This window comes from Lutra lutra, chromosome 15, assembly GCF_902655055.1.
Source record: "Lutra lutra chromosome 15, mLutLut1.2, whole genome shotgun sequence".
Taxonomy (NCBI): domain Eukaryota; kingdom Metazoa; phylum Chordata; class Mammalia; order Carnivora; family Mustelidae; genus Lutra; species Lutra lutra.
The window spans coordinates 26013934-26039719 of record NC_062292.1 but is presented as its reverse complement, the minus strand read 5'-3'; the positions used below and the strand labels follow the sequence as shown (position 1 = coordinate 26039719).

Genomic DNA, 25786 nt, shown 5'->3' with positions numbered 1-25786 from the left:
CACACCTGGAATCATAGACCAGACGAAAACACTAAAGGCAGTCACCCGACTATGCACACATTCTCCAGCTTCCCAGAGGAACCGCACTAAATGGTCTCTCCAAGACGTACCTGGGACTGCGTGCAGGAAAGCACGGCCTTCTTGGCCCCTCCCTGTACCTACACCACACAGTGGCTTCTTCCGTGTTATCTCCCTCCGCCCTTGGCCCACCTACCACTGCTCATCCTGTTAATGCAGCAGGACTGTGAGAGGGTGGAGGCTTTCTGAAAATAAGTCTGAACTGAAAGTGACAAAGGGGGAAGAGAAGCTTTCTGAATATTGGATTGAGACTGGCTCCAGGAATATTGATATTCCCATAAGAAAGCCGTTAGCTTGCCCACCGCTTTAGATCCCCATGAATATTTCATTGGTTGATTTAAGCTCTGAGATTTTAAAAACACACAGACACAGACACAGACACAGACAAAGCGCCTTTTCGGCAACAGGGCCATTGTGCCGCCCTCCTGTGCCAGGGGCTCAGACACAGCTCTGGGACAGTGCCACGTGGCAGCTTTGAGACAGAGTCGTCTGTCCACCTAACAGGCATCTCTCTAAATTTATATCTAACTAGGGACATCTCCTGGTGTGGTCAGGGCAAGGTTTCCAGAAGACAGACAGTGGTCTAACACACATCTGTGACTCGCTGAGGAAGCTGACTTCCTCAGCTACCCGCTGCTGAGGGGAACCAGTTCTCAAATTAGCTTATTGTCTTCAGTTGAGTTAATTATGGGAGCGAATCAGGTATAGCATTTGGGGGTAAAGGGAAAATTGAGGCTGTGATTTATATTGCTCTGACCCAAGACAAAAATGGATGTTCATAAAAAGATAGATTTCTTTAAAAAAATGTATTTTAAAATATTTTCTACATATTTTCAGTTAATTTCAAAATAAAGAGTTTTTTAGTAGTTCCCTTGGCCAACAGGCCTTGCTACTATGATACTTTGAAATTCTCCTTTCTTCGCTATGAGAAATTCTCATGCCACAGAGGGGAAAGAACTCAACACAATTTAGAAAAATCTTCCAATCACACTGAAATCTAGTCCAAATCTTTCCCTTCCTGAAGTTGAATAATGACAGTCATGAGTGATGCTACATTCATTATGGTGGAGTTTAATATAATGAAAAAGGATTCTTGTTTAGAGTGAGAAGACCTGGTGTGTGGATTTAGCTTGGTCACAAAGACTTTGGGCAAGACCCTTCACTCATCAGTTGTTTTCTAGCCTATAATCACTGGTTAAATGTTATTATTTTGCTCATCACTTCTTTTGGTCATAAGTGAAGAAAACTAAAATCCAGTTGTCATGAACAGAAAAAAAGGAGTTTATCACCTCAAGGAACTTAAAAGCCCAGGGGTGGTTTCAGCCTAACATGATCCAATGGCTCACATGAATAGCATGAAAGTTGGTTTTTCTTGGTTCTGTTTTCTCTGTGTTGGCCTCATTTTCAGGCAGGCTGTATGGTTTGGGTGGAAAGATCACAGCATTTCTAGGTTTATCACCTGTCTTTTCAGCTTCATGTTCAGTGGGGAAAGGATTTCTATTTCCTGGAAGCTCAGGTCTTGGTGTATCTTGGGTATAAATCTCATTGGACCACCTTGGGTTACATATTTATCCCTGAACCAATCACAGTAACCAAGGGGTTCAGTACTGTGGCAAAGCTTACATGGCGTGCCAAGCTCTGAAGTTAAGCCTACTCAAACCATATGATGAGAGAGGAGAATGGACGGTTTCCCAAGGGAAATCGGGGCACTGGTGTTGTATCATGAATTGGGGAGAAAGTGTGGAAAGGTAAAACTTACATATACTATTTTCAAGGTTCCCAAGTGTCCTCCATGTTGTTGAGTTCCATAGTCAGTTCTCTGTCCTCCTGGTACTTGATAATCAGCACCATTTGGCATAAAAGATCATTTCTGCTTTATTAATTTATTTATTTATTTTAGAGTTTACTTATTTATTTGAAAGAGAGAGTGAGCATGAGAGGGAGGAGGGTCAGAGGGAGATGCAGTCTCCCCACTGAGTGGACAGCCCAACACAGGGCTCGATCCTGGAACTCTGGGATCTGGACCTGAGCCAGGTCTGGACTGAGCCACTTAAGCACCCCTCCTTTCTGCTTTCTTACAGTGTTTTCTTCACTTGGATTCCAGGCCCTGTCTGTCTGCCCTTGAGTCCTTTACTGACTGCTCCTGGGCTGGTTCTTTTTCCTTTCCCTAACTGTATTAGTCAGGACTCAATCAGAAGCCACACCAATGATCTGAACATTAAAAAAAACACAGTACAAAGAATTATTTTGTATTAATGTTCTGTTTTATGGGTTAGAGAAAGAGGACAATAGGAAGCTAAGAGATAAACAAGTAGCAAATGCAGAAACCCACCCACCAGCTGAGATCCAGAGCTCTTTGAGGGGCCTGTGGTTGCTCCAGGAGCAGAAAGCCTGGCAGTGGGGAAGAAACTTGCCGGAGGCCACGGGCTGAAAACTGGATGGTTTGGGCTGCAGCTGGTCCATGAGGACTAAGGTGACGGCTTCCAGACCTCCCACTCAGTTCTCAGTAAAGGACACACAATCTAAACTTACCTCACAGCAAATGGCAACTCCACTCTTGCAGCTGCTCAGGTTCAAACACTGGAGCCTGCTTCACTTTCTTTCCCACACTGAATTTTGTCTTTCAGCCAATCCTATTGGTTCTACCTACAAAGTGTATCCAGAATTGGCCCACCTCCACTGCTACCTCCCTGGTCTGCGTCACAGCTCTCTCACTCTTGGACAATCGCATTGCCTCCTAACCAGACTCCTTGCTTTGGTCCTTTTGCCACCGCAATCTCAGTTCAGCAGAGCGGCTAGAATGACCTTATAAGAATAAAAGAGAGATTACAACAGTTGTCTACTCAGAACTCTTCACTCACATCCATTTTACTCAGAATAAAAGCCTGAAGTCCTTATAACGGTTTATGAGGCTCTAAATGATATGACTCCCCATTATCTCTGTGACCTCATGCCATTCCTTCTGTCTCACTCCATTCCAGCCATGCTGGCCTCCTTGCTACTTCTCATGCTCAAGGCATATATTTTTCAGATCTTTCCACTTTCTCTTCCCTGTGTTTAGAAGCCATGTGGTTCACTCTCCTACAACCTTCAGTTTCTTGTTATATGTTACCTTCTCAGGAAAGTATTTTCGTATAATTATATAGCCTTCCTATCATGGGATGAGTAAGTCACAGGATGAAAGGTACAGCATGAGGAATATAGTCAATAGTATTGTAATAACATTGTACGGTGACAGATGGTAGTTACCTTTATGGAACATAGCAAAATGTATAGGCTTATTGAATCACGATGTTGTATACCTGAAACTAACGTAACATGGTGTGTCAACTATACTCAAAAGAAGAGAAAAAAAAATCATTTTTACCACATTTTTCTTCAAAGCACTCACCATTTCTGACACCTAAAATCATGTATTGTTTATTATCTTGTCTTTCCCCATTGTAATACATAAATACAAGTTCCATGAGAACAGAGATTTTTGTCTAGGTTGATCATTGGTATAATCTTTCTTTTAAGTTTTTTATTTAAATTCCAGTTAACATACAGTGTAAAATTTGTTTCAGGTATACAATATAGTGATTCAACATTTCCATACAATAGCCAGTGCTCATCACAAGTGCCCTCCTCAGTCTTCATCACCTGTTTCACCCATCACCCCCACCCACCTCCACTCTGGTGACCATCAGTTTGTTCTCTATAGCTGAGAATCTGTTTTGGGGTGCCTGGGTGGCTCAGTCATTTAAGCCTCTAACTCTTGGTTTTGGCTCAGGTCATGATCTCTGGGTGGTGAGGCTGAGCCCTGCATTAGGCTCTGTGCTCAGCGCAGAGTCAGCCTGAGATTCTCTCTGTCTCCCCACCCACCTTGGCCCCTCCCCTTGCTTATGCTTGCATGTGTGTGTGCCTGCCCATGCTTACTCTCTCTCAAATAAAAAAATAGGAATCTGTTTCTTGGTTTGCCTCTCTCTTTTTTTTCTTCTTGCACATTTGTTTTGTTTCTTAAATTCCACATGTGAGTGAAATCATATGGTGTTTGTCATTCTCTGGCTTATTTCACTTAGCATAATACTCTCTAGTTCCATCCATGCTATTAGAAATAGCAAGATTTCATTTTTTTAATGGCTAATTAATATTACATTCTACATATATATACCACATCTTCCTTATCCATTTATCAGTTGATGGACACTGGGGCTATTTCCATAATTTTGGCTATTGTTGATAATGCTTGCTAAATATCAGGGTGCCTGTGTCCCTTTGAATCAGTATTTTTTTATCCTTTGGGTAAATGCCTAGTAGTGTAATTGCTGGATTATAGGGTAGTTCTATTTTTAACTTTTTGAGGAAACTCCATATTCTTTTTCAGAGTATGTACCAGTTTGCATTTCCACCAACAGTGTAAGAGAGTTCCCCTTTCTCTGCATCTTCGCCAACACCTGTTGTTTCCTGTGTTGTTAATTTTAGCCATTCTGACAGATGTGAGGTGATATTTCATTGTATTTTTGATTTATATTTCCCTGATAATCAGTGGTATTGACCATCTTTTCATGTGTCTGTTGGCCATCTGCCTTCTTGGAAAAATGTCTTTTCATGTCTTCTGCCTATTTTTAATTGGATTACTTATTTCTTGCATATTGAGTTCTATAAGTTCTTTATAGATTTGGATACTAACCCTTTATCAGATGTCATTTGCAAATATTTTCTATTCTGTAGCTTGCCTTTTAGTTTTGTTGCTTTTTTGCTATGCAGAAACTTTTTATTTTGTCAATAAGTTAACTGGGAATTAACCTAACCAAAGAGGTAAAGATCTGTACTCTGAAAACTATAAAACACTGATGAAAGAAATTGATGATGACACAAAGAAATTGAAAGACAGGAGAGCTTGGTTGGCTCAATCAGTTAAGCATCCGACTCTTGATGTCAGCACAGGTCCTGAGATTGAATGCTGTATTGGGCTTTGTGCTCAGTGTGCAGTCTGCTTGAGATTCTCTCCTTCTCCCTTTGTCCCCCTCCCCGATCTCTATCTCTCTTTTCTCTCTCTCTTAAATAAATAAATAAAATAAAAAATCTTGAAAAAAAGAAAAGAAAGACAATGTTCATGGATTGGAAGAACAAATACTGTTAAAATGTCTATACTACCCAAAGGACCTACACATGTAATGCAATCAGAACACCAACAGGATTTTTCACATAGCTAGAACAAACAATCCTAGAATTTGTGTGGAAACACAAAAGACCTGAATAGCCAAAGCAAAACTGAAAGGCAAAGCAAAGCTGGAGTCATCACAATTCCAGACTTCAAGTTATATTACAAAGCTGTAGTGATTGAAACAGTTGCAGGAAAATAGATCAATGGAACAGAAAAGAGAACCTAGAAATGAACCCACAACTATATGATCAATTAATCTTTGACAAAGCAGGAAAGAATATCCAATGGGGAAAAAGTCTCTTCAGCAAATGGTTTTGGGAAAACTGGATGGCAACATATGAAAGAATGAAAGTGGACCACTTCTTTTTAAGAAAAGATTTTATTTATTTATTTATTTATTTATTTATTTATTTATTTTTAGAGAGAGAATGAGAGAAAGAGAGAGTGAGTAGGGGAACAGCAAATCGATAGGGAGAGACAACGAATCTCAAATAGACTCCCTACTGAGGATGGAGCCTGACACAGAGCTCAATCCCATGACCCTGAGATCACAACCTGAGCTGAAACCCAGAGTTGGATGCCTAACTGACTGAGCCACCCAGGCACTCTCAAACTAGACCACTTTCTTACATGATATACAAAAATAAATTCAAAATGGATCAAAGGGGATTCCTGGGTGGCTCAGTTGGTTGGACGACTGCCTTCGGCTCAGGTCATGATCCTGGGAGTCCCGGGATCAAGTCCCTCATCGGGCTCCCAGCTCCATGGGGAGTCTGCTTCTCTCTCTGACCTTCTCCTCACTCATGCTCTCTCTCACTGTCTCTCTCTCAAATAAATAAATAAAATCTTTAAAAACAAAACAAAACAAAACCAAAATGGATCAAAGACCTAAAAGTGAGACCTGAAACCATAAAAATCTTAGAGGAGAGTACAGGCAGTAACCTCTTTGACAGCAGCCATAGCAAGTTCTTTCTAGATAGGTCTCCTGAGGCAAGGGAAATGAAAGCAAAAATAGATTGCTGTTTGATATTATCTTAATGCCTAGCATATAGTAGATATAGACTCAAGAAATACTTTTTTAAATGAAAGAAAGCAGGTGTACTCTGGTAATATGTGTGAAAGTCACTGAGATGTAATAGCAGATAGTCCTCGCCCTCAAGGAATGCACAGTCTAGCAGAAATATTTAAATAGTACAGACATTTCCATGGTACAAGGTAAAATGAGGTATATGCCATAGGAGAAGTTCTTGTATCAAGGGCTATTGGGATTTGAAACTTAGATCATATCGAATTTAGGGAATCAGGAAAGACTTCATGAAGAAGGTGGCATTTGAGTAATATCTTAATTCTCCTGGATGGAGAGCAAATGGAAAGCTTTCAAATGGAGGAACCATCACTAGCAAAAGTCTAGAAGTAGAGGGACGCCTGGGTGGCTCAGTTGGTTAAGCAGCTGCCTTCGGCTCAGGTCATGATCCCAGCGTCCTGGAATTGAGTCCCACATCGGGCTCCTTGTTCTGTGGAGAGCCTGCTTCTCCCTCTGCCTCTGCCTGCCACTCTGTCTGCCTGTGCTCGCGCTCTCTCTCTCTCTCTGACAAATAAATAAATAAAATCTTTAAAAAAAAAAAGTCTAGAAGTAGAAAAGCACAGAGTATGGTTTGAAATGAGTGAATAGTCCATTTTGGGTATTCTATCAGTAAGGGTAGCAGCAGTGGGAGAGGAGAGTGGGAAGACACATTGGGACTAGACTGTAGTTGGCTTTGCATGTCAGGATAAGGAAACTGTACTTTAAGAGCCATTGACGGCGTTTGAAGAAAGGGGCTTTACACAGTTTGATCATGTTTATGGGTAAAAGAAAAGGGGTTAATATGGAATGTGAGGAGGATAGATGGAAGAAATAAGTAATACTTGAAATGGAATCAAGTCTAGAGAAGGATGAGATCAAAGACCATGAGGAAATGGCCAAAATACCTTTCCCAGACCCTAAGGAGGAAAGATCTAAAAAATCTCACCCCAGATAATTTGGTATCAACCATTTAAAGACATGCCTTAGAAAATATAGAGGTAGAGAATCATTGAGAATCAGCAAAACGAGCAATTCTAAACACATGGCCCTCAATGTAAACAGTGTATGGTTTTCTGGCCAAGACCATCTTGATCAAAGTCCATCTTAAAGCCATAATCTAATATGTATTTCTTTGAAAACATGCTCTAACTCCAGCAGCAATCAGAAAGCCAGCAACCTCAAAATCTCCATATCTACCCTCAAGGCTACCTTGTTGCCAAGAAGTCTTTACTCCTGGAAGAGGTGATGCCCAGCTGCTCTCCTCTGCTGGTGTCCACATGGACCTTGGCTACTGTGGCCAGGTAGTCAGAATCTAATTGGAAAGCAAGTTGGTGAATTTTCAAAGCAAAAGTTCTAAACCATGACTAGCAATCCAATTATGAGAAGTCCTAGAGGAACTAAATAACCTGGAAACTTTTATTCTTATTTTAGATGTTCATTACTTACAACAGTCCCTGCAACCCTGGTTTTGGACAAAGCACACTGAGACATAATGGGGTGGGCAAGCCAAGGAGTGGCCAGGGCTGGGGTCAGTAGTCACAGCATAAACACAGCCAGTTCCATGCACTGTCAGTCAGGTTGGTTAGATTGGGATGGTTCCCCCAGGAACTCCTTGTTTTAACTCAAACAAGCACACTTATTGAGTGTGAGTATATTCAAGGTACTTGCTGGAACCCTCTAGAGCCAAAGATAAATAAAATGTAGTTCCTGTTCCAAAAGGGTTTTGGAAAATCAAGTAGGGGTCAGATAGGTGCATAACTAACCCAAGAAAGACAATGAAGGTGATGGGGAGGTGGGTCAAAAGAAGAGTAGTTGGGCCAATGATGGTGTCCATGCTCTGGACTGAAATGCTGGTATTAAGAGAACATGTCTAAATCCAACTCAAGCAAGGCAGTTGATGTGGGAATCCTATCAGGGATTTTAGGTGGGTGAACAGGAAGAATGGAGAGAAGGCTGCTTTTCCATCCTGTTATAAGGGTGAGCAGCAAAAATATCTTTGTTTTGAGGGAAAGAGAGAGAGAGTGAGGGCATGCGTGGTCAGGGGCGGGTCGGGGAGCAGTGGGGCAGAGGGAGCAGGAGAGAGAACCTTAAGCATGTTCCATGTCCAGCATGGAGCCTAACATGGAGCTCGATCTCATGACCCCGGGATCATGACCTGAGCTGAAATGAAATGAAATGAAATAACCGACTGAGCCACCCAGGTGCCCCTGTAAAGCTGTTTTTGAAGGTATTAAACCCTCATGTTACTATTCTGTTATTTCCTCTCTGTATGATCCTGTTCCTTCTCCAGATGTCCTATGTGCATAGAAAATAGGCCCAGGTCTTTCTCATTCTCCAGAAAAACTAAATTTTTAGAGACATCTTTTCTGTTTTTTAAAATAAGAATGAATAGTAGAGTTGGTTGCATCCCAGGCTATTATTTCTTAGGGATGCTTTAACTTTACCCTTTAATATATGAATCAAAATGTAGAATGTAATGGGGGTTGGAGATTTTATATCTCTACAGATACACACACAGGTGTATGTATTAGTTTATATAATATACAAAATTAACTTAGAAATACATATGGAGGGGGGAAGTGGTTCAAATATGGGAAATAGGGTTGAAATATATCTGGCAACATGGTTTTGGTGTAGAGAGTTTGAAGGAATCACTTTGAAATTAGATTTAGGTATGAGTGTTGGCTCTGCCACCAAGATGCTGCATGATTTTGGACCAATATTCCAGATCTCAGAGTTTGTTCCTCACCTGAATGACTGGGATGATAAAACTATCTATATATGGTTGATATGAAAAGTAACTCGTCTGGTTCAAGGCCCATAGAAAGCACTTGGTAAATACTACCAATTATTTCTATTCTTTTGTGGCTGGAACATGGTTGCTCAAACATGGCATGACAGAAGCACAGTGCAGCTCGTGTCTAGTTGGTAAAAGGAGACTTGAAGGTTAAACTCTTCCATCCTATCTCCCCTTTTGGCCTTCCTTCACCTACTACCACCGCTGCCCTCCCCATCAAGACCCCATGTACATTGTGGTAGGGGACAGGGGAGCACTGAGGTGGGAGTCAGGATACTGGGTTCTAGTTTCCATATTGTCACTAACAAACTGTAGAACTCTAGCAAGTATTTTCATATCTCTGGATCTCAGTACCCTCATCCGGATAGTGGGGTTGGGTCTCACGCTGTCTAGGGTGGTGTTTCTCAAACTATGGATCACCACCCACATTTTACATCATGACTCAGTATGTGTCCAGCACATACACAAGTAAACCTCCACTCTCATGAATGGAATTGAAACAGTTTTTACAAAATAACACTTACCATTACTGTGTGTGATAAGCTCTGATATTTTCTATTCTGTTCTATTCTCTATCATTAAACAGTTGCATGTCGTGGCCAAGCTTATTGATTTCAAGACCAGCAGTGGTTGGGTGTTAAAGGCTGGTTTAACACCCTCCTCACCCGAACGCATGGGGTTCTAAAGATGCTTCCCAAGGGCTTCAATCTCCAGGGCCTTGAGACAAATATCTTTTCTGCATTCTTCATAAACAGTGGCTCTCATCCAGAAACAACATTCTTGGAGACATTACCATATTGGTGCTCTTGGCTCTTTGGAGAGGCTCGCGACATGTCATAGTTGGTAGGTATGGTAGGTTGGTAGGTAAATGCCTGAAAACCATGGGTGTTGGACATCTTTAGGGGTAGGGCATCCCCTACAGACTTGGGGTGAGCTTTTTGACTTGTCTGCTCTGCCTGAGGCCAGGATCATGCTATCATGCTAGGTTTATTTGCTTTGTAGTCTAGGTATGCCAAGTCTCCTTACGTCTTTTATTTTTCTTAAGTGCAAAGAAATGAAAGGCTTGAACAATTGGCCAAACCTCAGGCCCACCGGTGACCCGCTAGAATTTGAACTTTATATTGATCATAACGCTTATGGCATGATATGGAACTAATTAGCTAATGTATCTGTGTCCTCACTGAACTATTAATTCTTTAAGAGCTAGGACTAATTTTTAGTTAGCTATATTTGTCTCCAGATCATATCAAAGTGCCTAGCAGATAGTGGATACCCAATAAATATTTGACAAATTGGCTAACTTGAGTTTGTGACAATATTTCAGACAGGAGTGCCTTTGTCTTGATCTCATTCTGTCCTAGCTAGACCAGACTCTAGGAAAAGAGGGTCCCTGTTGTCAGAACACGTGCTGCTTAGGCTGTAGTACTTAAGAGTAAGTACCAGTGGAAGTTGGGAAAAAGGCAAAGTTTTTTTTTTTTTAGGTGCCCTTTCTTTTTTCTTTGGTTCCTTTTTTCCATTCATAATTGGCCTTTCTTCTCTGGAGGCCCAAGGATCTGTCTGGTCCATCTTCTATGTCTGAAAGGATTTGACAAACTGCTACCCTATGGTGAATGTATTATTCTTTCTAGGGGCATTTAATAAAAATAAGAAATAGCAATTCAAAGTAATTATAGATGTTTAATGTTGGATCTTCAGTTATCCTTAGCCTGATAAAGGAAGTGTTTTGGGATAGGGAAGGGGGCTGGGGGAAGTAGGAAGGATTTTCCTGTTATGTTGAAACTCTGCCACAAAAGTTGTTGTCTTTTCTGCTGGTCTGTAAAACCATACCAGTTTATGTTTGTGTGATACAGATATAGAATCATAAATTAGGAGACCTGTTGTCTGTTTGGCATACTTTGGTCCTTGGTTATATATATATATTTTTTTAATTTTTTTATTTTTTTCAGCATAACAGTATTCATTATTTTTGCACCACACCCAGTGCTCCATGCAATCCGTGCCCTCTACAATACCCACCACCTGGTGCCCCCAACCTCCCACCCCCCACCCCTTCAAAATTCTCAGATCGTTTTTCAGAGTCCATAGTCTCTCATGGTTCACCTCCCCTTCCAATTTCCCTCAACTCCCTTCTCCTCTCCATCTCCCCTTGTCCCCCATGCTATTTGTTATGCTCCACAAATAAGTGAAACCATATGATAATTGACTCTCTCTGCTTGACTTATTTCACTCAGCATAATCTCTTCCAGTCCCGTCCATGTTGCTACAAAACTTGGGGATTCATCCTTTCTTTCTTTCTTTTTTTTTTTTTTACAGCTTTATAAACATATATTTTTATCCCCAGGGGTATAGGTCTGCGAATCGCCAGGTTTACACACTTCACAACACTCACCATAGCACATACCCTCCCCGATATCCATAACCCCACCCCCTCTCCCAACCCCCTCCCCCCATCAACCCTCAGTTTGTTTTGTGAGATTAAGAGTCACTTATGGTTTGTCTCCCTCCCAATCCCATCTTGTTTCATTTACTCTTCTCCTACCCCCTCGGCCCCCCATGTTGCATCTCCTCTCCCTCATATCAGGTTATATATTGCTGTGCATTTTCTTCCAAACATTTCATGTGTGTGCTCATCTTCTCCCCCCAGGGATGCAGAAAGACTCCATTAGTCCATGCAGATTTCTTGGGTTTATGTTTGTCTGAAGTGATTGGTGCTCCAAGTAGCCAGTATGGGCATCAGGAATTAGCTGGCTCTGTCATGGCTCAGTATTTCTTAGTGAGGTCCCTGCACTTTGATGGAGGATGGGAAGGGTCAAAGGACCCAAACCACTTGACTCTTCTACCTTATGGTCATTCCACAGCTGTGATAGGAGTCCCATAGTCTACCCCAACCCCAAGATTCCCAACATCCCCCAAATAGGGATTTTTGTTTTTGTTACTATGTTTCTTAGGCCAAATTAGAGACTGTCTTACTTACTGCAAAATGTGTGTTGACCATGTCCTGGTCTCCCCAGCCTGATGCCAAGTGCTGACTCTGCCTGTGACTCACAAGAGCTGGGCCCCTACTGGCTTTGCAGGTGGAAGGAGAAAGAATGAGAATCTCTTTCATAACCTTATCAAAGGCCATGAATCTTGGAAATTTTAAGATAATTTTTTTCTTTGATCAGACATTTACTATGTGCTAAGTTAAGTGCCAGACACTATGGAAAGGCTAAATATTCAAACATGGGTAGATAGTCCCTGCCCCCAGGGGTCTGATGGTCTAGTGGGGGTGGTGGTAGAAATAGAACTGTGAGGATAGCCTACGGTATGCCCTACACTATCTCTGTGGATTAAATGCTATGGGAATCCTGAAGTAGAAAGGTTAATTTTGCTTGGGGAGGAGTTGGAAGCTACCTTCACAGATAAGGTGACTGGGCTAAAAATGAATGCAAGCATGGAGTTAGGGAAGAGAGGAAGACATTTGCATGAACAGAAACATGGAGTTATGAACATGTCTGACGTGTTTGGAAAAAGCCAAGGCTAGAGTGTAGCCTCAGCATGGGATGAACAGAGTAGGGGGAATGATGGAAAATGAAGTAAAAAATGTTGGTCGAACTAGATTGTGACAGGTAATGAATATCAAAGGAAGTTATTTGAATTGATAAGAAGTGTATTTCGGGAAAAATCAAGGTTGTTTCTTTTTAAAGAGTAAAGATCAACATAACAAAAGAGCAGTATTATTTTTTATTTACTTAAAAACATTTCTTTTTTAGAAAAATTTTTATTTATTACTTGAGAGAGAGAGAGAGCACAAGTTGGGGGTTAGGTAGGGGCAGAGGGAGAGAGAGAAGCAGACTCCCTGCTGAGCAGGAATCCTGACTCAGGGCTGGATCCCAGGACCCTTAGATCATGACCTGACTCGAAGGCAGACACTAAACCCACTGAGCCACCCAGACACCCCTAAAATCATTTCTAAAGTAAAAAATGTTGCAGTGGTGATGTATTTTGCTTCCATTAATATTATTCTGTTTTGGGAAATGCAAATTTCCCAAATTTTTATTCACTGCACTTTGAGTCTTGATTTTCTGCTTGGTTTCATCTGATCTTATTGAAGCAAGAAAGTAAGATCAGAGAGATGGAATGATTTAGCAAAGGTCACATGAGAATGTGGCAGAACTGGAACATGAGCCAAAGTCTTCCGTCCCTTACATATAGCACTTGTCAAATGTAGCAGACCCCAGACTCTTCTGTTCTGGACTAGTGTGTGGGTGGATGCCCACAGGATGTGCTTGGACATGGAGCATGAATCCTGAGTCACAATGCCAGTGGGATTGGAAATAGCAAGATATAAGACTTGAGAATGAGCAATGTCTGTAAAACTAGTAGAGTCAGTAGTTACTGTTACTGCCAGTATGGGCGGTAGAGTCCCACAGGGTGGGTCTCACTGGCATCTTGTACAGGTCATGCTTTAGTGACTGCAGAGCTGGCTGGGATCTGCTCTTTCTCCTCCTTTCCCTGCTGTCTCTCAGTTCAAGCAGCTCCTATGTCTCTTCATTGGCCCTGCAGTTTTTCTAGTGAGAGTGAACATTTCTTCTCTGTGTTTCCAGAATATAAAACAAAAGTAATTGTTTTGATGACATTGATGATGATGATGCTATCCCAAGACTCAGGGAAGTTAAATAATTTGTCTCAACTGTGTAGTTCATCAGGGGCAGAGCTAATTTTGGATCCCAGTATGTACAATTTCAAGATCTGTTGTAACCATTACCCTTCTGTGCAGCCTAAATATGCTATCAGGTCAGTACTACCTCTGACTGATCTGGGGCTCTGGCTCATATACTACATGGTATTGGTAGCTTCTTAGAAGAGTGTGGCATAGGCTGGTGCTATGGCTGCTTTCATGTTGACGTGCTGCAGAATTAGAAGTCAGCTAACTTGGACATCTCTTCAATGACAATAATAATAATAATAATATGATGATGATGATGATGTAATCAAAACAATACCTTAAATGTGGTTTTAGCTTTATCATTTCCAAACATTTTCATATGCATACTGTCATTTAGAACTGCTTGGCTTGGTCTATAAAATGGGTATTACAGTTAAGGAAACTCATTGAGGATTAAGTAGGAAGTTGGAAAAACTGAATACATTCCAAACATTTTTTATTATAATCAACAATAAAAATATATTTTATATTGTGATCCAGATCCCAATGCCCTCTGATCTGTTGCATTTATTTCACTGCATTGCATCAATTTAAAAATATTTGTTATAATCCAACAAATTGATTCCATGACACACTAACCAATTGGGACTCTGAATTTGAAAAACACCGGAGAAGATCTATTGAAGTCTTTCCTACTCTGATATGTTATTGTTCCGAGACACAGTGAGTGTGGAATCAGGAACTGTTTACCAAATGTCAAAATGAAGTTGAATGTTGAAGGACAGTGAGGAAGGATAGTGGCCCATTGCCCTACCCCATGTCACTTCTCCCAATCTGATTTTCAAGGGCAGCCACTTTCAAATTCTTCTTTCCCCCTTCACATTTGCTTCCTTACTTCTAATACTCTTAGTCTGTTAGTTTTTCATTGATCATTTTCAGACATTAGCTAGTAACTTCTTGGTACTTGTCCACTAATGCCCCTTCATTAAAATGTCAAGATGGCAGCTCTGTTGCTTCTGAAGGTGTTGGAGAGTGTGGTTTATGTATGATAGATTCATGAATATCAATCTCCTGAATATAAGACTTCAACCTCAGTCAGAGATAATGCTGCCTCCCTTCTCAGGGGCAAAATCTGTAGCATGGGAGTAGGACAGAATATACGCTGTCTGCAGCCAGGAAGATCCCAAAGAGCTTATATTCTGTTTTTATTCCCAGATTTACCATTCGTATAACCTACTCCCCTGAAAAGGGGGGAATGAGAAGTGTTAAGTGGCCAAGAAGGCTTTGCTAGGTCACATCATCCACAAGGAAACTCATAGGATGGGAGACACACTTAGGCATATATCCATTTAAGTTCTCAATAACCATTCAAGAGAAAGGCTACTTCTCTGGACCCAAAGCAGAAAACAGAACCCTGAGTAGTTAGTTAAAGGAACCAAAAACATCTCCACTCTTAATTTTTTTGCAGTGTGGTGGGGAGGGGAGCGGTGATAATTTCTCTTGAATTATGTCTTACCACTCAGAAGCTTACTACCAGATGCTCAGGTCTGGGACATCCCATTGTTAACATCACTGCATAAAATTAAATTTTAAAAACCACACAAATATTAAGACAAAGCTATGGATACGTCTGAACATAAATTAGACCGAAACGTAAACTGAATACTCCAAGAATGCTAAGTCCCCAAATTTCATTACATAGCTCTCCAGTCATCTAAGGTGGGGAGTGGAGTCTGTTTGGCACCACCAACTGATTTCAGCATTGTTAAAACTGAGACCGGGAATGGAATCTTGCAACTGACAATGAATTTGGGCTATGTGTTCGCCTTTTATCTGAAGCCACAGATGAAATCTTGGAATCATACTTAAAGGTCTTACTGCAATTGGAGGCCACACACAGCTCATAGGCACAATAGTATCAGGGGCTTCCAAGTCAGGCTTGAGAAATTCAGGTCTTGCTTAATTACATGGCCTGTGCAAAAGATGAGATTGCCAACAGAACAATGTTCTGTTGCATTTTCCTGACCCTTTGGGGTTTAAATTTGCAACCTGCATCAGCAAAACTTTTGGCATTTAATTCTATTAAAATCAAAGAGCCAAATTTCTGCCTTCTGTTACATGAGCACAGTTCTTACTGACGTCAATGAAAGCTGTGCATGCATAACTGAGGGCAGATTTTGGCCTGGGCTCTAGACATATGAGAACTGGCACACCACACTCACATCGAAACTCTGTTCCCCTCCTACCCCCTCTCCACCGCCCCTCCCCGCCTTCTGATAACACGACCTCCTCATTTGTAACTCTCTGTCCACACATTGGGAGCTGGGCCTTAACCCAAAACACAAATTAGAAGCATCATCTAATACAGAAATTTAAGCCAGATGCAAATTTAACATAGATGTTGCAAAAAGCCACCTGAGTTGGTCACTGTCTAACGACAAATTTTGTAAACAGATTCTGAAATATACTTAGTGTAGTATCTAATTTATGCATTTAATTAGATAAGAGGAGGCTTGTACCTCCTTCCACTTTACTGCTTAGTTTTTGTACTTGAGAATACATGGCCTCACCGATGAAAACCTGCTGCTAGTTTAGAAAATGCTACACATATTCCAGTGCCTGATGTAGTGCCCGGTACAGTGTCTGGGACAGAGGAAGGAGCCCAACAAATATCTACAGGACACATGGAGACAGGACATGGACAGGACAATAGCTATAGGACACTCTATGAGCAAGAGATAATAATAACTCACAGTTACCTAGTACTAACCATGTGTGAGGCCCTGTCTTATATATATTATGTAATTCTCACTCCCCATGTAGGTTACTATTTTATAGAGGAGGACACCATACAGAAGTTAAGAGACTTACCAGCTAGTAGGTGGTGGAACTGGGATTTCAACCCTGGCAGCCTGGCTCCAGGAGGTCAGGCTATTATCCATTCTGCTAAACTGCCTCTCAGTTAAAATGCAGGCATTGTGTATTATTAATTAGTTATTAGTCAAATCATGTATATGGTAGCTGGGCAATCCTACCGAGAAAGGCAGAAACATTTTACTAGTAAGAGCTTGTCATCAACTGTTTGTGTGACCTTAATTGTCTGAAGAAGTTTTGTTTTGTTTTATTTAGCTTCTCTACATACTAGGAGAAAAGTACAACCTCTCAGACTAACTAAGCATTTTAGTCTTGTGGCATCTTTGTTATGTTTTAGCAGAATGAATCTTGCAGTAAATTTTGAAGATAAATTTTATGTGTACCACTTTTAAACAAATGTTACACTGACCATTCATTATCCCCTTCAACTAATTTTTCCACAGTCACCTTAAAAAATAATTAAATGTATCCAGGCTATGCACTGGCATTGTTAGGAGTCACATAGCTGCTTTTTAATAAGGATCATCTTTTCTCTCTTAAGAACATATCTAAAGGGGTGCCTGAGTGGCTCAGTTGGTTAAGCACCAACTCTTGGTTTTAGCTTGGGTCATGATCTCAGGATTGTGAGATCAAGCCCAGCATTGGGCTCTGTGCTCAGTGGGGAGTCTGCTTGGGTTTTCTCTCTCTCCCTCTGCCCCTCACCCCCTCATAAAAGAAATAAATCTTTTAAAAAATGTATCTGAAGTTGTCACTGAGTTTGTTAGATACATACTTTATGTTGAAGTTTGAGGGACACGGCTACCACTAGAAGATGGAAGCTTCTTCCTTGCTCAAAATCCTACAGACAAAAATGCGAAGAGGTGGACCCTGTCTTGGAACTTATCCAGACTCTGTAGAGGTAGTTTCTGAGCTTTTGTTTGTTGTTTATAATGTCCATAGTACATTTTTACTAGTCCTGTGGCTCAGCCATTGACCTGCCTCCTTATTGTGGGTACCTCATTGTTTTTGGTTTCAAGTGAAAATTCCTTACCTTGTTCAGTATACCAAGAACTTGAATTTCTTCTTTAGCTCATGGCTCATGATGTCATCTCAGAGACCTCCCTTCATGACAGTGGGCAAATGATAGGCCACTGGATTCTGGGAAAAGATCAGATTTTGCTGCTTCCCTTGACATGAGGAAATCAAGAAAGGGAGCTGAAGAAGAAAAAAATGTGAGAGTATAATTTTAGCAATATTGAATTTGAAATGATGGCAAATCAGTCAAGTTGTTTGGAGAGTGGGGAATGTTACTTGTCCATGGTCATATGACTCAAGAGTAACAGACCAAGGATAAGAATCCAGAATACCTATCTCCCAAAAACACACTCTCCTCAGTCCAAACATTCTAAAACATGTCACAGGTCTAGGAAGCCATTCCCCCCACCCCCGCCCTTTTCTTCTTGGAGCTACTCAGAAAGAGATTTGGATTTATCTCCATTAAAATCCTATCCCATTGCCAGGACATGTATTATATATGTATTGTCAGTGTGGTCTTTCTTGCCTACAGTTAGAGATATTGTGTTATGTTGGTCTTCTCCACTGTCTCAACAGTGTGTTTAAATCCAAAGTAGGTTATGTAGTCTTCAGACGTTGTCTTCTACTTTAGAATCTCTTTCAAAGAATATTTCCTGATCTTATTTTAAAGATTTCAGAGTCAATCTGTAGCCTTTTATTATCAGACCACCTAATACAGGATTCATTTATACAATATTCCTTAATAATGGTCATCAACTTCTATTTAGTGTGTGCTTACTACCTCATAAAACATCTACTACATCATGATTGAAGAGTTCTTGTTATAAACTATATGTAAGTTATAAAGACTAAATACTTGACTCTTAAGAACTTTGATCCACTAGTTCTAGTTTTACTTTCTAGAGCAGATATATCAAACTGAGGCCCCAAGGGGGAATCCCTTTCAACATTGTATTTTGTTTGGCCCACATGATGTTTTTAAAAATAATGAGCCAACACTGACAACACTGAGAGATTTCACATAAAAATCAGACTTTCTGGCTCTTCTTGAAAAAGAAAGATCTTGGGGCGCCTGTGTGGCTCAGTCGTTGCATCTGGCTCAGGTCATGATCCCAGGGTCCTGAGATTGAGCCCCTCAACAGGCTCCTGCTTCTTCTTCTCCCACTCCCCCTGCTTGTGTTCCCTTTCTCTCTGTGTCTCTTTCTGTCAAATGAATAATAAATAAATAAAATCTTTAAAAAAAAAAGAAAAAAGATCTTACAGTATGGCACCCACATTCCTACAAGGCAACATTGATATGGACCTGAGTGGGGTCTGCTTCCTTTAGATGGGGCATAAGTTCTGCCGTTGTCCACAACCCTCCAGTCCCTATAGATTTCCACACAACATTTCAAGATTATTGTCTGCAAGAGGAAAGAAGGCTTGGACATTTTCTGTTGTGTTTGCACAGGAGCCTTCTTTTCTCTTGGAGATAATAATCTTCTCTTCCGCTTCCTTCTTGCAATGTTCTACTCTGGGAGTTTCTAACTGCTTGTAAGATGTTGACCACAGATTCATCCCAGGGAGAGTACCTGTTACAAGCCAGGACAAGGAGATTTTTCCTGGGGTTTTTCTAACCAGAGCTTGAAACTTTGGTTTCTGAGATTGTAAGGATAGAAGTCTGAAGCTACAGGTAGCCAGCCTTCATGCCTGTTGGAAATGCTGTTCAGAAAGAAGCCAGCACACAGAGAGAAGCAGAGAGAAGAATCACAAGAAGAAATACCAGGAAGTATCACTCAAGTCCCCAGTACCAGGCACCTCTAAGGCTGTCCTTTCCACATTTTGGTCTTTTAAGCTGGTATATTCATTTTCCTTCTTTCCCTCTCTCCCTCCCTCCCTTTTCCCTCCCCTTCCATCTTTTCTTCCTTCAAAATTTTATTTATTTGTGTATTTAGAAAGAAAAGACACAGGACTGTATTACTTCCGTCACTAAGGACAGGACTTTGCAGGATGGTGAAGTGATTTCTGACAGCAGGGTGGAGCCCCCTACTTGCCGTCAGTGAGTGGGTTCTGTAGGACCAGGATGATTGAGTCTCTTCACAGGAGCATCTTGGAGACATAGGGGTCCTCGTTGTCTGCCTTGGACTTCTTACCTTTGCTGCTCGTGGGGACTTTGGTCTACATCACCTTCGCATTCTCCAGCCCTGTGTTGCAGTGCTTGTCAGTGGCCTTCATACAGAGCAGGAGCTCCTTTTTATTTCCACAGTTCATGAGCCCTTACATGTTATTTCTTACTCACTGTGTGAGCGCAGAGAATGGACTTGTGTTAAGCTCCTCCTCCTGCCACATTTGCAGCTCCTCCAGGGTCATCTCACTCTTGAGCTTGTTGGGTAGCTCATGGTAATGGTGGCTGTGCTCTCAGACCAGCTGTCTCCTAAAGAGTCTTATGCTAATTAAAATTACCTTTCGCTAGCTGGCAATCAAGCTAGGAAGTCTTCCCTGGCACATTGGGTGACTTACCGGTGATATGACTGTATGAATGAACAAGTGACTGCTTGGCTGAGTGAAAAACTTGTTTCTTGCTAGGGTGGACAATGAATTTCTTTTGATTTCTAGTTCACAGCCATCACTTTGGGACCACATATTTTGGGGAACTAATTATGTACCAAATCAACTTCAATTATGTCTTATTAATCCTTATATTTAAAGAATAGTAAATTGATAATAAAGAATGGTTCAGTTTAATTGATTAGAATTTCAGAGTATTTGGCTAGTCGTGCCATGATCCTAGAATAGATAATATCTTAATCTTTGCATATTCAGGATTCTGCTTCATACTTACTCTGAGGACACAAAACTCTGCAAGACACACACATTTTAGGCTAGTTGTTTTGAGCTTATCCTTGGGTAAGGAGATGTATATTCAAATAAATCTTAGCGTGTAAAAGGACAGGATTGTTTTGAATGTTCTGATCTCTAGTTCTGTGGAATATTTGTGATCGCTCAAGTTTGACTTTGAGCCCAGATCTTGCTTCCAACTGGAAAGGGGAGACAATGGTGGACAGCTCCTTCCATCAGCTCTCTTTCATACTGCTCCTATCTCCAATTCACAAAAAGGAGTTCTGAGGCTGGAAAGACCCACTGTTAGGAGGAGAATTATCCAACTTTGGCCCTGTCACAATCTATCATTTCTGGAAAGTCAGCCAACCCATGCTTTAATTTATTTTGTGGATGATAACCTTTGAAGTCTGTAAGTAGTTACTGTCCCTCTCCTAGCTCATGGTAACTGAGCAAACACTTGCAACCTTTCCATGGGTCTGAGTCCATGATGTGTCTCTCTGTGTGTATGTATGGATGTATTTGGAGATCACCATGTTCTTTCAATAATAGATGAGAACACCCTGCTCTAGGTTTGAAATGTTTGCCCCTTTGAAATTTAATTAGAAACAAGAATTCTAAGATAAATAAGTAGGTGTTTGGATACACATGGATAACTGAGACTTGAGTCAAAGGAAAAGTGACACCTTGGAAAAATTTCACATTTAGAAATATGTATATATATACAGAAAGTTGTGAGGTTTTGTTAGTAAAAATAGGATAATTTGCCAGATTTTTCTCCTCCAGTCCCCTCCCCATTAGAGAAATTTCCTATGTGTTTTTTTCATTTCCAGGTATTAGTGTTTCAAAAATAAGAAAAAACTGATATGAGAGACAAACCAAAATACTATAATTTTACATTCCTAAACAGAAGAAAAAAGTGACTTTAGATCTGAAAGGAGAAAAAATGAAAAAAAAATTCACTTTCCTTATGTACTTTTTTCCAAAACTTCTTTTTACCGTAAGTTGATTTCTAAAGGAAATGTATACCTCTAACTATGTATTCATATAGACATAACCAGCTGACTTAGTTCATGCCTGATTTATGAGCTTTAAACTGTCTTACATTAGTAATTGCAATTTATGCCTATTTATCTCAGATTTCTTTTGACCAGCAGCATGAATTTGGAAAATTTCTGGCTTAGATTAGAGGTACATTCTGTAGCCATGCAATAAATCAAATATAACCAGTTCTTGCTGGGGTTCACTTTTGATAATGACTCAATACCAATTTCCCCTAACCTATATACGTGATAGCATAAATCTAAACCATGGTTACCGTTGACGTCAGCAATGTTAATTGGCTAATGTCCTTGAGGAATCATCCTGTACCAGCTCACTTAAAATATTGACAAAAATGTGCTTTACTTTGCTAAAAGTCTGAACAAATTGGTTTTCTATTATAGTATATTAGTACTTAGAAGGCTGCTGGGCTAGCATTAACTGGCTCTTGTCAACTGTACTCATAATCATAAAATGTTCAATGCCTCAGACAGCATACACACGTATATTATAAAATACAAAGGAAATAAATAAGTAGCCACTCGTAAGACCGAATCCAAAAGCTAAAAGCACTGAAATAGCAACAAAGCAAATTCCCAGAGTTGATGGAAAAGTCTTTTCTCATAGTCTTTTCTATCATCTCTTAAAAGGTAGTTTTAATGTGGTTCTGATAAATATCTTCTTATATATAATTTTGTGATTCTCTTGCTTGTCTCTTTTAGTTTGAATGGCAATTACAAACAAACAAGGAATGACAGAGCTTTGTAAGAAAATCTGTTGTTGCTACAGAAATCTTCTGTGTGAAGCTGCACTCTCCCTTCCTTCTCCATCTTCGTCCCTCAGGCCACTCCTCTCTAACCCTCCCGAAAACAGAGCCTCCTCTCTTTCTAAATGGATGAAACACAAAACTACAGGAACTTAAAATGGGAGCAAACAAGCTAATAATGAACTGTTGTACCCCTTGGCATTTGTAAAACCTTTTCTCTCTTGCTAATGTAATTTTCCAACCAGACATGGGGAAGCCTTTCTCAAGGTTACGTACAAATGGTTGTGGAAGAGCCCGGAGACTCCCATTTCATTCTTTGTAATAGAGAAGAGTGATTGCTTCCTTGACTTTGTGGCTCAGATCATTCTTTAAGTGGTTAAGTAAGAAACAACAACATGTCCCTGAAGGAGAGCTTCCTAATGGTTTTTCTGTGGCCCATTGCCCCCTGGGGAGCTCACCATCGCAGCAGGTCACCATGGTAATGCCATACTCTTCAGCTTTCCTCTGAACCTTTTGTGATAGTGACGCCAACATCTCATTTATAAATTTAATGCACTGTGTGCAGCTTCACAGTTGCTAATAAAAGACAACCTTTTGTGTAATAAGTGAGTGAAAAAGTGATGAACATAGACTGGCATAACAAATAACTTCTGGTATAAGTTATCTTTTAAGTCTGGATGTAGCTATTTAAAAAAAGTAAGCAGGACTAACACTTAACAGTTAAATGTAGGGATGACCTATTAAGTAACCACAAAAAAGTGTGAGTGTTATTATCCACTTTGCTTCTAACATCTAATTCAAGACACACTAGCTGTCCACACCATTCTTTCAGAAGAATGGTTTAGAGCATTAGGACAAAGTGATGACACCTCAGACAAGATTCTTGTCTGCATTTCTTTACATTTAACTGATATTCGTGGAAGTGGTATTTGATATGGTACAAGCAACTATCATATAGCTAGAAGGAGAGAGCTAGATTGGTTGAATTCTCAGCCATTCTTATGCGCTTACTCTTTCCCTGAAATGGTTAATACAATTGATATAATCAATTATGGATCTTTCTTTTTCTTGGAAAAATTTTTTTGTTATTGAGTTATGCTAAATAATGTTGTGTGTATCATTCTTAGTAGTCTCCACCTCTGCCCTTTTTCACCCTTGATGAAATAGATACTGCATCTGTCAACCTTCCAGGTTAAAAAAAAAATGAATAAATCCCTAGTATGTTTCATGTAGGGTGGGTAAAGTAGTAGGACTACAGTGCAGCCTCTATAGCTAAGCCCTATAGAAGGTTTGTGCATGGCATAACTACATTGTTTTTCTTACACGCAACTTATTTTGCATCCAGTTGAAGCATGATCCGTTCATGGGTCTGAAGTTAATTGTGTGGCTTCATTATTGAGAGGACTTTTGTTTTTTTAAGATTTTTATTTATTTATTTGACAGAGAGCACACGTAGGCAGAGCAGCAGGCAGAGGGAGAGGGAGAAACAGGCCCCATGCAGGACTCAATCCCAGGACCCTGGGATCATGACCTGAGCCAAAGGCAGATGCTTAACTGACTGAACCAGCCAGGCACCCTTATTCAGAGGACTTCTCATCTTCCAGTCTTTTTGAGGAAAAGTGATTTGACTTAATCGTGTGCCTGTGGAGTCTGTGTCTCAGGTTTCTCTTCCAGGCTTGTCAATAAAACTGGTTTATGTCCTGAATATGAGATCCCTGTGCTCTATATCATAAACACTGATGAATAAACATACTGCATTAGTTTACTATTGTGGCTACAACAAATGACCACAAACTTAGTGGCTTAAAACAACACACATTCATTACCTTACAGTTCTGTAGGTCAGAAATCTGATGAAGGTTTCACTGAGCTATACTGGTCTTAGCAGGGCGCATTCCTTCTGGAAGCTCCAGGGGGAGAATCAATTTCCTTGTCTTTTCTAGCTTCTGGAGGCTGTCCACATGCCTTGGCTGGTAGTCTTCTTCCATCTTCAAAGCTAGCAATGGTGAATTGGGTCTTTCTTCCATCACATCACTCTGAAACTAACTCCTCTTCTGCTTTCCAGTTCCGCTTTGAGAACTCTTACTTTCCATTGGGTCCATCTGGATAATCCAGTGTAATTTCCCCATTTTCGCAACTGATCAGCAATCTTACTTCCATTTGCAGCCTTAAAATAATTTAACATAATTTATTTCCATAATTTGTCATGTAACACGACATTTTCACACATCCAAGGACTAGGACATAGGCATTGTTGGTGGTTGTTCTTCTCTTTCCCACATGAATATAGAAGGAAGGATTTCAAGAGATGCTTAGTATTGTAAAAAATTTTTAAAACTTCCTGGCTCTCACAATAAGAACAAAAGCTTTTTCATCAGTATATTCATTATTCCAGCATGAAGTTGACCTTGTTCTTGAGCAGAGTCCCCTCTTCCAATAGTAAAGTGAGGAAGTCTTGTAAAAGTCATGTCTGTTCATTGTAAGGTTTAGGCACAAGCATTCTGGAACATTATATCCATGCTAGGGAGGCAAATGCTGCAGAAAGTCTTTCCAGAGGAGGAGCGGGAGTACCTCATCAGTGGCAGTTGTTGAGGAAGAAAAACACGGCAAGAAAGAATTGCACAAATAAGCATTAAATTATGATTTTTAAGATCATGAACTAAATCTCTTTCATCTGCATGGGCTGAAAACCCACAGTATCAGTGTCAGGATGTAAGGAGGTAACTTGCAAGTTTTATTTCATATTTTCCTTTTTTTCATTAGGCTGATCTCTGGAAATTGTGAAGGAGTGAGTGCTAATTTTTGATCTAGGCTGATCTCTGGAAATTGTGAAGGAGTGAGAGTTAATTTTTGATCTCTGATCTCTATTATGGTCATTCTGCATTACCATTTATGATGCTCTGGAACATTGCTGGGGAAATTGGTTGACTGATAAAATCTTTAGTGTACATGGAAGAGGGAATTTTTAAGGAGTCATTAGGGAAATAATAAAGACATTGAAAAAAATTAAGTAGCACAAATGTTATGTGAAAGGAATAGCTTTCCCAGTCTAGACTCCTATGTTCTGTTTCAGAGAAACATTTTCCTGCATATTACTTTAGAAGCATCTGTTTCCTGTGCATTCTTTTAGAATGTTGCCATGCATACACACACATGCAGATTGTAAAATATGCTCCTCTTTACACAAATGAAAGTATATGATAAACAATAGTTTGTATCTTATCTTTGTTCGCTTAACATAGTTTTGGAGATCTTCACATATTAGCAGATATAGATTCCCTTTACTCTTTTAATAGCTCACAGTAGTCATTTAAGCCTAGACTTTGTGCATTTCCAGGATGGAAGCCACATTTAAGTGCTTAGCTACATTTTCTGATGCTGTCTAGCTATTTTCTAGGAGCTAATCCAAGACAAAGATGTTGTGTGTAGGAGTATAGTAGGTTGTATTAATATTCATAAAATGTCTTAATTTTCCCTATGGTGCCTTCCCTATTGAAGAATTTTCTATCCTTGACTTGTTGAAGTAATGCATGGCCTTG

At 40.3% G+C, this 25786-nt stretch overlaps 1 pseudogene; it reads right to left on the bottom strand.

The window, feature by feature from the left end:
• Window positions 1-19648: 19648 nt before the first annotated feature.
• On the bottom strand, window positions 19649-19984 carry LOC125086273 (small nuclear ribonucleoprotein Sm D2-like; annotated as a pseudogene).
• Window positions 19985-25786: the final 5802 nt, after the last annotated feature.